The following is a 12,720-nucleotide window of genomic DNA, read 5'->3' as shown; positions in this document are numbered from 1 at the left end:
TAGAGGTTTTTCATGAAACTGACACGATTTAGGAGACATTTAGTAGAATGTGGTCTCAGGTCTGAACGGGTTATAAAGGCAGTATGTAATCAGGTTGTCTTGTACATATAGTCTCTCTACACCAGTGGTGGGCAACTGGCGGCCCGGGGGCCACATGCGGCCCCCACCTTCACTTAATGCGGCCCTCAGGTTAATGTCAGAATACTGATATAATATTGATTTCAGCTGTTACAATTCTACAAAATGCAAACATGACCCGCTTTAATTACTTCAGTCTAAATTAGTAGCTCAATGCTCAACACAAGTATAATTAAAGGCATTTGAAATGACATAAAAATGTTAATTTTCAGGATTCCAATTCAAAAATAGCAAAACATAATTCAAGATTTCAATTTGAATATATCAAAAATAGCTGATCTACAAGCTCAAAACGCGTCGCAGCGCGACGCGTTTTGAGCTTATAGATCGGCTATTTTTGCTACGACTAATATATGGCCCTCTGGAGTGAGTGTGGAAATATAGTGGCCCTCTCCATCGTCAAAGTTGCCCACCCCTGCTCTAGACTGTCCTGCTCACAATGCTGCATTGAATTCAGGTGTCACGTAATAACAAACCCCTTTGTTCTCCAATACCCCGTGAGGCTTGGCAACATGATTGTGAAATAAATGCTTTATTTTTAGTGCAAAACGAAAAAGTAATGGAATAATAATTCTGACACCTTAAATGGCCAAAGTCAGGTTAATTAACAAAGGACATGCTGTTTTTGAAGATGTGCCATGATTATGTTGGTTTCCTAGTTTCAGATCATTTCTGTAACCCGAAAAAACTATATATATATACATATACACACACACGTTACTTGAATTGTTGATATTTTCTGTTTTGCAGGTATTGAAGGGCGTTGGTTGGACAAAACTCGTTTCTGGAGCAGAATAAATAGAAGTGTTACTAATGACAATTAGAACCTGTCTATTTAAAGGACCACTTCACCACTTTTCAACTTCTCTTCCTATAATTGGTCCTAACTAATGTTCATGATAAAATACCACCATTCTTTTCTACTCAGTCTGTGTCTCATAGGAAGGCTGTGGGCAGTTCAGAAACCCGTCCACCAGTGACATCATCGATGGTGAATCCAAGCTAATAGAAACGGCAGGCTTTCTTTTCCTGAAAAGTTGCAATGCAAAAGTTGAAGCCATCGTTCTCACGATAATAAAAATCTAAATATATTTTAAAACAAATCTTGTTTAAAAAAAAATCTGCCTAATGATGATGTCACTGGTGGACGGGTGTCCGAACTGCCCAAAGCCCTCCTATGAGACAGAAAGAATGGTGGTGTTTTATCATGAACATGAGTGAGGACCAATTATATGAAGAGATGTTGAAAAGTGGTGAAGTGGTCCTTTAACCAAACCAGAGTTGTTGTTTGATCCACAGTTTTAGTCCAAATCACAGGAGACAACCGGACTTTATGTTATGTGTTTTAGTCCAAATCACAGGAGACAACCGGACTTTATGTTATGTGTTTTAGTCCAAATCACAGGAGACAACCGGACTTTATGTTATGTGTTTTAGTCCAAATCACAGGAGACAACTGGACTTTATGTTATGTGTTTTAGTCCAAATCACAGGAGACAACCGGACTTTATGTTATGTGTTTTTCGCTACTGATTCTGATGTGTGCTTGAAAAGACCAAATTGATCACTTGCAAGGGAGGAACACAAAGGACTTTATTCTTCTTATTTTTTATTATTTGTTAAGTTAAAGTGGAAACAGCAAATGCATTGTTTATTTTATTGTACACTGGCTTATACCTACTGAGACTACTGTAACTTTAGAGTGTCATGATTGTGTATGAATGTTCTGCCTACTGATGGTGGGTGGAGTTGTGATACGTATGACCGCGTCTGTGTCTGTGTGTGTGTGTGTGTGTGTGTGTGTGTGTGTGTGTGTGTGTGTGTGTGTGTGTGTGTGTGTGTGTGTGTGTGTGTGTGTACTGTACACACTGATGATGATGTGTGACTGTGTTCACACACTGATGCCCATGTTCTGTCCTCACATCCTTCCCTAAGGCCTCATTCACACCTGAAAGACACCTGTCTTGTCCGTGTCTTGTGTCTTGTCCATGTGAGACCAAACTTTTTGGTTTGATGGGGGGGGAGGGGGGCAGAACACAGCCATCAAACAAAAATGTTTGGTCGAACCATGTCACGTCCATTGGAAATGCATTGGAGTGGCCATTAAACACGGACAAGACACAAGACACGGACAAGACATGTGTCTTTTAGGTGTGAATGAAACACCCCTTCAGAAGCCTTAAGTATTTTGGTCCTCGGACGTTCCTTTTGAAAACGAGCATGGTTTTAATGAAAACCCCAAATAATAATAATAATAATAATGGAAGAAGGAAAAGAAATGGTAAGGATACTTGGTGGAAACGGTAATTTCTGGTTTCTTATTTTTGTCTTTATTTGAAAAAAATTATCCTTTTTCTGAATAGAAAGCAATTCCTTAGAGAGATTCGTTCTTACGGAGCGCAAACAAATGGAGTAATATTTTGTAATTATATATTTTAGAGAAACGCGTAGTCACTGGGCTTTAACATTTCCCCCCCGCCCGCCCTTCCCCAGGTTTCAAAGCTTCAGTTTGCAATTGTTACTATTTAAAATACTTGATTTGCTTGTTATTTAAATCTTATTTTATTTTTTATTTTTTTGTTTCTTGTACTATTGCTGTGAAATGGAAGAAGGTCCATAAGCCTTTGTTTTGTGTCATTCTGTACGACAGATAAGAGGCAAGAGAGAGAGAGAGTTGTGCTACTCTTTTTTGTAATATTGTAATAATAAAATAAAGATCTAATTTATGCTTTGATATGAGTTCCACTTTGATGCCTAATTGTCTCATTGGGTGTGATTAAATTACAACTACTTATTTTTGAGTGGTGCAACCACTCCCTTACGGACTTATGTGTGTGTGTGTGTGTGTGTGGGTGGGTGCCTGCCTGGCTGGCTGGGTAGGTATGAGCATGAAAACAGCATGGTTGTTTTTCACCACCTGTGCGCAATCTAACACACACACAAACACACACGTACATATTAACTGTATATATGATGATTTCGGGTGTGCCAGTACAGTACAGTGACTACAGTACAGTACAGTAGAGGGTACAGTAGAGGGACCGGCACACAGTAACTGTCATTTGTCAACCGTTTCGGACACGGGCGGCCCGGGCCCCTGGGCGCGTTCCTGGGGGTCTATATAGTTCAGTAGGCCAGTAGGACCTACTGAACTTATATAGGATGACAACGGTGATAAAAGGCCCCTTTCAATAGGATGATAAAGTGAACATAGTGAAGATGGCTGCCTCTCACAGTAATCGCTTTCATAAAAAGCTCAGAAAATGTGAAAGAGTGAAAATAAACATTCTGTAATGTAGGCCTGAATCAAATCAACAGGGTAAGGGCAGGTTTCTGTGGGGTCATCATTTGCCTTTTAATTAAAAAAACTAGAAATATAATAATAGCCGCAAGCAGCAATACCAACACCAGAGTATAGACAACAACCAGCTTCATATTCCTCCAGTAGTCGTAAGTAAGTACCATTCTGCAACATGGTGCAACATGGTGCTGGGTGGTTCAACATGGTGCTGGGTGGTTCAACATGGTGCTGGGTGGTGCAACATGGTGCTGGGCGGTTCGGCAGAGGGAGAATAACATAAGGCATAAAGGACAATAGATTGCCTATACTAACACACCTGTGGTCCCCATGTTGGGATTACTCTTGTGTTATATTACATATTATATTATTGTGTATACGACCGTGTATGGTGAAATAGATCCATCGATATATGTTCAATAGTGTCGTACGCTTTGTGATTTGATGAAATGCTCTATTTGTGCATTGCGATGTGTACAGCGCTATAATCAGAGACATATCTGTCTATATGACAACTGAAATAAATGACTCCATTATTTACAACCCCCCCCCCCCCCCCCCCTCCACACAATTGATACCATTTTGTCAATACAGGACAAGGACAGAGACCGGTTGGTTGAGGGAATGCTGGGAAATGTCTTGCCATTGATCAGGCTTTCCCAAAGTGGGTTCCGGGGACCCCCAGGGGGTCCTTGAGAGAGTTCCAGAGGGGGTCTCCAGGGACCCCCAGGGGGTCCGGGGACCCCCAGGGGGTCCTTGAGAGAGTTCCAGAGGGGGTCTCCAGCTAAATGATAGTTTGGAACCAAAAGGACCCTTATGGGGTCTGTAACTCGGGTCCATTTGGTTCCATTTGTACACTCTCAGAGTTAAATTAACATTGGTCTTACAATATAAATTGGGGTCTCAGAGATAGAAATGCCATAATAATAATAATAATAATAATAATAAAGCTTTATTTATGTAGCACCTTTCAAGAACAAGGTCACAAAGTGCTGAACAACAAAGGAAACACAATAATGAACACAATAATAATAGCAAAAACATTGGATAACAGAAAGTGAAAAATACATCAGAAAATACGTATAACATTCACAACGATAAAGGATTAAAAGCAGCTTTATAGAAATGGGTCTATCAGGAGTGATTTAAAACGAGGAACCGACTCGGCAAGGCTGACCTCCAGGGGTATCAGGACGTTCCACAGCAAGGCTGACCTCCAGGGGTATCAGGACGTTCCACAGCAAGGCTGACCTCCAGGGGCACCTGGGCATTCCACAGTAAGGGTGCACGGACTGCAAAGGCCCGGTCGCCTATAGTTTTTTTAAAACCAGTTTTTATTGTAAGTAAAGCCTTGCCTGAGGATCTCAGCTCGCGGGCAGGCTCATAGGGGTCGAGTAGGAGGATCTCAGGCTCATAGGGGTCGAGTAGGAGGATCTCAGGCTCATAGGGGTCGAGTAGGAGGATCTCAGGCTCATAGGGGTCGAGTAGGAGGATCTCAGGCTCATAGGGGTGGAGTAGGAGGATCTCAGGCTCATAGGGGTCGAGTAGGAGGATCTCAGGCTCATAGGGGTCGAGTAGGAGGATCTCAGGCTCATAGGGGTCGAGTAGGAGGATCTCAGGCTCATAGGGGTTGAGTAGGAGGATCTCAGGCTCATAGGGGTCGAGTAGGTCCGAGATGTAGGACGGAGCAAGGCCGGTCGTGGCCTTGAATGTAAAGAGCAGAATTTTGAAGTCTATTCTAAAGGCAAAAAACGTTGAGAACCCCTGCTATAGGCCTATATATATACCATAGGCCTATACAAGCCTCACTTCCCCCACCAACACAGTGAAAGGAGGGAGAGCTCCGTCTGAAAGCCCAATCACACACAGTGTGTGTTCAGCAGGTGGGGAGACAGCAGCATGCAGGCTCCATCAGGCAATAATACAAAGTTAATGATGCAGAATAGTGTCTTTCTCCATGCCAAAAGAAGATGTCAATACAGGATGTTTAAGAATGCAGTTCCTAATTACGCTTTTTAAATTCGCCCGGTGATGTGATTGATGATTTCAATGGAAGCCAGGCAGGCATTATTGATTCACTCCACAGACAAGTCTTATTGATTGCAACTGTAGAATGAATAAAACTTCTTTTTTTCCCTCTCTCTCTTTTTCTTTTCCCCCGACCGAGGGGAGAGAATGTGCAATCAGAACATCAATGTATGACCTATGGGTAGATTGGGAGCTAAATCACCTCTTTGTACAAGCATGCGAGTCAAGGTCTTATAATGCACCCGTTTCGACTGTTATCAATCGACCGCAGTGATGACTTCGGATCAGTACGATTGTTTTCGACGAGTATGCGGGCATGCTCTGCCGATTGATACAACGAAAACCCGGAAAACAACAGGATTATAAGGTTGGCGAACATGCTTTAATATGAAGTTATTTGACGCTGCCCGGTTTCAACGCTGCCCAGGCCAGACGGTATTGCACTCGGCCCCCACCAAAGATAAAAGCATGATGTCACCTCACCACTATCTAATTTATCTGTTCACCCTAAAGAGAGAGAGAGAATGTATCTCCATTTGTTGATTGGACAGTAGTCTTGCGTTGCCAGACTGTTTCGTCTTTACAGTCGCACAAATGTATCCTAATATAAATAGAAAACATCTAAGCATATAATATAGCTTGTTGCTTAGCAGAAAAGGAAAAAATAAATAAATGTAAAGATATATTTTAAAATATACAGTATGTTCGTGAACGGAAATGCCAGCTTCCTTACTGGGATTTCGGGAGGCGTAGTTCCAGACTCTATTTATAACGTGCACTGGTGTACGGGTTTCTGAACTGCCCACAGCCCTCCCATGAGACCCACAGAGCGAGTAGAAAATAATTGTGGCATTTCATCATGAACATTAGTGAGGACCAATTATATGAAGGCAGGTTGAAAAGTGGTGAAGTGGTCCTGAGTAAGAGTCCTGGCCTGTTTTAAAGTGGTGAAGTGGTCCTAAGTAAGAGTCCTGGCCTGTTTTAAAGTGGTGAAGTGGTCCTAAGTAAGAGTCCTGGCCTGTTTTAAAGTGGTGAAGTGGTCCTAAGTAAGAGTCCTGGCCTGTTTTAAAGTGGTGAAGTGGTCCTGAGTAAGAGTCCTGGCCTGTTTTAAAGTGGTGAAGTGGTCCTAAGTAAGAGTCCTGGCCTGTTTTAAAGTGGTGAAGTGGTCCTAAGTAAGAGTCCTGGCCTGTTTTAAAGTGGTGAAGTGGTCCTGAGTAAGAGTCCTGGCCTGTTTTAAAGTGGTGAAGTGGTCCTAAGTAAGAGTCCTGGCCTGTTTTAAAGTGGTGAAGTGGTCCTAAGTAAGAGTCCTGGCCTGTTTTAAAGTGGTGAAGTGGTCCTAAGTAAGAGTCCTGGCTTGTTTTAAAGTGGTGAAGTGGTCCTAAGTAAGAGTCCTGGCCTGTTTTAAAGTGGTGAAGTGGTCCTAAGTAAGAGTCCTGGCCTGTTTTAAAGTGGTGAAGTGGTCCTAAGTAAGAGTCCTGGCCTGTTTTAAAGTGGTGAAGTGGTCCTGAGTAAGAGTCCTGGCCTGTTTTAAAGTGGTGAAGTGGTCCTAAGTAAGAGTCCTGGCCTGTTTTAAAGTGGTGAAGTGGTCCTAAGTAAGAGTCCTGGCCTGTTTTAAAGTGGTGAAGTGGTCCTAAGTAAGAGTCCTGGCCTGTTTTAAAGTGGTGAAGTGGTCCTAAGTAAGAGTCCTGGCCTGTTTTAAAGTGGTGAAGTGGTCCTGAGTAAGAGTCCTGGCCTGTTTTAAAGTGGTGAAGTGGTCCTAAGTAAGAGTCCTGGCCTGTTTTAAAGTGGTGAAGTGGTCCTAAGTAAGAGTCCTGGCCTGTTTTAAAGTGGTGAAGTGGTCCTAAGTAAGAGTCCTGGCCTGTTTTAAAGTGGTGAAGTGGTCCTAAGTAAGAGTCCTGGCCTGTTTTAAAGTGGTGAAGTGGTCCTGAGTAAGAGTCCTGGCCTGTTTTAAAGTGGTGAAGTGGTCCTAAGTAAGAGTCCTGGCCTGTTTTAAAGTGGTGAAGTGGTCCTAAGTAAGAGTCCTGGCCTGTTTTAAAGTGGTGAAGTGGTCCTGAGTAAGAGTCCTGGCCTGTTTTAAAGTGGTGAAGTGGTCCTAAGTAAGAGTCCTGGCCTGTTTTAAAGTGGTGAAGTGGTCCTAAGTAAGAGTCCTGGCCTGTTTTAAAGTGGTGAAGTGGTCCTAAGTAAGAGTCCTGGCCTGTTTTAAAGTGATGAAGTGGTCCTAAGTAAGAGTCCTGGCCTGTTTTAAAGTGGTGAAGTGGTCCTAAGTAAAGGTGGCCTTACACTAGCCGATAATCGGGCATTTTTGACGCTCGGGGGGTGCCCGACTCAATCGGGCACACCCCGCGCGCGATCGGGATCGGCCCGATCAACATCAAGAATGTTTGATATTTGCTCGGCCCCGCTCCGATTATCCTGTAGTGTGTGGTGCTGTCAGATTTCAAATGCCCGATTATCGGCTAGTGTAAGGCCACCTTAAGAGTCCTGGCCTGTTTTAAAGTGGTGAAGTGGTCCTAAGTAAGAGTCCTATGGCCTGTTTTAAAGTGGTGAAGTGGTCCTAAGTAAGAGTCCTGGCCTGTTTTAAAGTGGTGAAGTGGTCCTAAGTAAGAGTCCTGGCCTGTTTTAAAGTGGTGAAGTGGTCCTAAGTAAGAGTCCTGGCCTGTTTTAAAGTGGTGAAGTGGTCCTAAGTAAGAGTCCTATGGCCTGTTTTAAAGTGGTGAAGTGGTCTCCTAAGTAAGAGTCCTGGCCTGTTTTAAAGTGGTGAAGTGGTCCTAAGTAAGAGTCCTGGCCTGTTTTAAAGTGGTGAAGTGGTCCTAAGTAAGAGTCCTGGCCTGTTTTAAAGTGGTGAAGTGGTCCTAAGTAAGAGTCCTGGCCTGTTTTAAAGTGGTGAAGTGGTCCTAAGTAAGAGTCCTGGCCTGTTTTAAAGTGGTGAAGTGGTCCTAAGTAAGAGTCCTGGCCTGTTTTAAAGTGGTGAAGTGGTCCTAAGTAAGAGGCCTGTTTTTCAGCATTATGCCTCTTATTACATGCACTTTTGATGGGCTGATGAATGCTTTAATAGTTTAATTCGGCCTCAGGCTTATCATTTACTGAACTTGGTTATTTTTCCATGAACTGCATTTTTTGTGTGTTATTTGAAAAATGGCCTACTGTTGCACATCTATACTCCAGTTATGCTTTCAGACAAAACAAGAAGAGACAATGCTGTCACAAAATGTGACGTGACAGTATACTGAATTTATGGCTGCGGTTGGCAAGACCAGTAACAAAATGACTGCATTTGTATGCGTCATTTTGATTCTCTATTTCTAATACAGTATATCTTTTCCCTGTCAACAACACACTGTATTCCATTGCAATTATGTCAGATGAATTATTATAGGATCAATTGCAAATTGACTTGCAGAAAAGCAGAGAGGGGTTTTCATCACACCATACTAAATCTCACTGGCAAGCACACTTCAGATGGTAAAGTAGAGGCTGCAGTTATGATTAAATGGTCTGCAGGCACTGCCTGCCTTTTTGTCTTCTTTTTGAAGGCCAAAGTTAATGCAGTCGTAGAAAGAACTCTGATACACTCCCACGTGAAATGGCCATGTGAGGAAGGCCCTGAGGGAGAAAAGGCCTTGAATGCGTGTGTGTGTGTGTGTGTGCGTGTGCGTGTGTGCGCGTGCGTGCGTGTGTGCGTGCGTGCGTGCGTGCGTGTTTTGGAGTGTGGTAGGGGAGAGAGGGAGAGAGAGTTCAAACATAACTGATCCTGCAGATATCACTTCGTTTCTGGTTCAATTGGAATCCTGCAGTAAGTGTCCGCTAAAAGGCTCCGTTTTTGTTGCTCTTCCTTTTCTGTGGTGCTTTCAGAGCTTAGATGATGACAGATTGTGAGGCACTTGATATCCTTCATCATTCATATCCCAGTGGAGGTGTTTGTTCCGCCCTCAGCGAGTCCTCGAGGACTAACAAACAGCCGGCAATGTTTGATGGACTACGGGGAGACATCTGTTCTCGTTTTTTACTGTAGTAAAGAGACTGAAAACAATGTGGAACAGTAATCATTCAACACCCGACCTTGCTCATTAATCCTTCAGACAGAGAAGTTCAGACTTATAGGCGAAGACGAGTGACAAAGTCCTGGACCGGAAGTTGACAGAATGCACTGGACTCAGGCTCTGAACAGCCCAGCTTTAATGATCTTAAATCCCTTTATTTTAGATCGTTTTAGTAATAGTACAACATAAACATTACAGAGACTTTAGTTGTTACTGTACAATACTTTTAAACAGTTGTCATGTTGCACACATGCCTAAAATTGCTGATATTTGCGCCGCCCTCGTTGACAACAATGTATTTCAAACTCCAGCTTGTCACACTCCAGGGCTGCATGAACAGCGCTCGAGTGGAGCTCTGTTTTCTGCCCCCTCAATGACGCCGCTCTCCTAGTCTACATGTAACTACACACCACTCTGTCCTAGTCCAGAGCCATTGAAGGAGACTTACAGCACGACAGCTCTGTTCCCTTCATGGGGCCAGTCCAATGGCGGCTCTTCTTATAGGATATGAAAGGTCATCAGCTTGTCATTGTAGTGAATTTGGAAGTGATGAGCTGCTTTTTGAAATAGCTCTGTTTGACTTCTGGAACCTCATATCTAGTTATCTACGCTAGATATGAGGTTCCTAACGGAGGTATTTTTGAAAGTGAGTATAGCTTTAGGGCTCCATTTTCGTCACCGCTAAACCCCTTATCCCTAAACTTCTTTGCCTTTTTTTTTTACTATTTTGAAAAACATTTTTGAATACATTGACACAATGTGAGCTTGTAGACTGGCCATTTTAACTATTCAAAAATGTTTTGCAAAATATATTTAAAAAAAAAATCACACCCGTGTGCACTGAGTGGTGTAAGGTTTTATATAGCATGATCAGCTGTGGTCTGACGTAATGTCTGACGTAATGAAATCATTATTATTATATAAGGTAAGGTATTATATAGCCTGATCAGCTCTGATCTGACGTAATGAAATCACACCCGGATGTGATTTCACAACTGGCCTTTTTTGTGCAGAAAAAATGACCACGGTTGCTACGGTCATCCAGTTCATCCGGGTGTGATTTAATTACGTCAGAAATTATTTTGAACATAGCAACCATGGTCATTTTTTTCTGCACACAAAAGCCAGTTGTAGGAGTGGTTTACACCACTCAAAAAAAGGAAAAGAAGTTTAGGGATAAGGGGTTTAGTGGTGACGAAAATGGGGAGCCCTATAGTCTACATACCAGTAAGAGGCCTGGGGGCGAGAAGCAACGTGCGTAACTGCAGAAATAAGAAAGGCTTTCACCTAGAGCTCCATATATGGAGACAACAGCGATATCCAGCACTGACATCAGACTATAGTGTAGAAACCTCATATATGGATATACACGCCTGGCATCGTCAGGGTGATACGTACTCAGTTGGCTGGGCATCGTCATGGTGATACGTACTCAGTTGGCTGGGCATCGTCATGGTGATACGTACTCAGTTGGCTGGGCACCGTCATCATGACACGCATCTAGTGAACCAGATAAAAGAAGAATCCCAAGAGGTTCTGTGGAGGTTCTGTGCGACTACACTGCTCAGCGAGGCCTCAGAATCTACAGGACCCAAGCATGAAGACACCAGGATACAGCACATATAGGACACAGGGACTCAAGGCACCACACATGTCACGATGACCTGGGGTGAGTGACAGGGAGAGGGTGACAGGGATTGTGGGTTTCATAGTTAACTGCGACCTCCGGTCGCAACAATAAGTGTTTTGGGGCAACCGCTGGAGAATATTGGTTCACCGATCCCATTTAGGCCTGACGTCGAAATAAAAGAAACGTTGAAAGAATATATATTCAAAGATTTGTGCCGCATTTTTACGATTTTTCCAAAATAGCAGCCCTACAAGCTCGTAGCGCGCCACTCGGTGGCGCGCTACGAGCTTGTAGATCTGCTATTTTTCAATAGCTAAAGTATAACATAATGCTTAGTTAAAACACCAAAAGGGGTTCCCGCCCAGAATGGGTTAACAAAATTTAACAAAATCAATGGCCAATGAAGGTGCCCTTTTCGGGGCCTCAAACCCAGTACTGTGCATTTCCCAGAAGGGACAATTGAGAGCCAATTAACCAATTTAGACCTGAGGACGATTCTACAAAAATTTCTTCTAAAATCCTGACAGTTTTCTGAAAAAAAAAGAAAAGAAATGTCAGTCGTTCTCAAATATTTTCATGTCGAGGACCCCCAGAATTATATGTAATATGCGCATGCATAAAGTGAATGGCAGATCGAGTGGCAAAGTGAGTGACAAAGTGAATTTATTGTTGATTAAAGTAATTTAATGCAATCAAATATGACTTTTCTGTTTGGATGTATGGGCTGTCAAGGCCAGAAAGTAGTTTTTTGCCACTAAGTAGGCATTTCCGCATAACTTCCTGGTATGACGCGCATACCCTCTATTAGCCGCTGACCCCCCATCTGAAAATATGTTGTTCCAGGGACCCCCCCAGAAGCAAAGATCTGAGTTAAAAACGTTCGCTGTGAAATAATATATAGATTTGCGCCACATTTTCACATTAAAAAAAAATCTGATTTACAACCTCGTAGCGCGGCACTCGGTGCCGCGCTACGAGCTTGTAGATCTGATATTTTTCAATAGCTAAAGTATAAACATAATGCTTTAAAACACCAAAAGGGGTTTTTCCCGCCCTTAATAAAGGCCCCGGGCCTGGGCCACAGCGCCCAGGCCCGGGGCCCTTAATAAGGGCCCCGGGCCTGGGCCACAGCGCCCAGCGGCCCAATGGTTCATTTGGCCCTGCGTTCAATATGATCAACACCTTCCCCACCGTGTTCAGTAGCCGGACAACTTCAGTCAGATTATGTGTGATGATGATGATGTGCGTATCTATATATATTTAAAATAAGGTAAAGGTAAAGGGTGCATTTATATTACAATTTAGGCATTTAGCAGACGCTCTTAATCCAGAGCGATTTACATTAAGCAAGAACAAAAAGCATGGGAATACATCACATATGTAAAATGCATTTATCGCGAAACATGCGTAAGCTAAGAACGTAACTAGAACATATCTATATAATGACACTATACATATAAACTATAACTAGAACATATCTATATAATGACACTATACATATAAACTATATATGCTATACTATGCTGTACATATATACTATGAAGTGCTATGACTACATACAATGCACTTATTGTGCTGTCTACATG

The sequence above is a fragment of the Electrona antarctica genome (assembly GCF_951216825.1).
Source record: "Electrona antarctica genome assembly, chromosome: 8".
Taxonomy (NCBI): Eukaryota; Metazoa; Chordata; class Actinopteri; order Myctophiformes; family Myctophidae; genus Electrona; species Electrona antarctica.
This window is presented reverse-complemented; position numbering follows the sequence as displayed.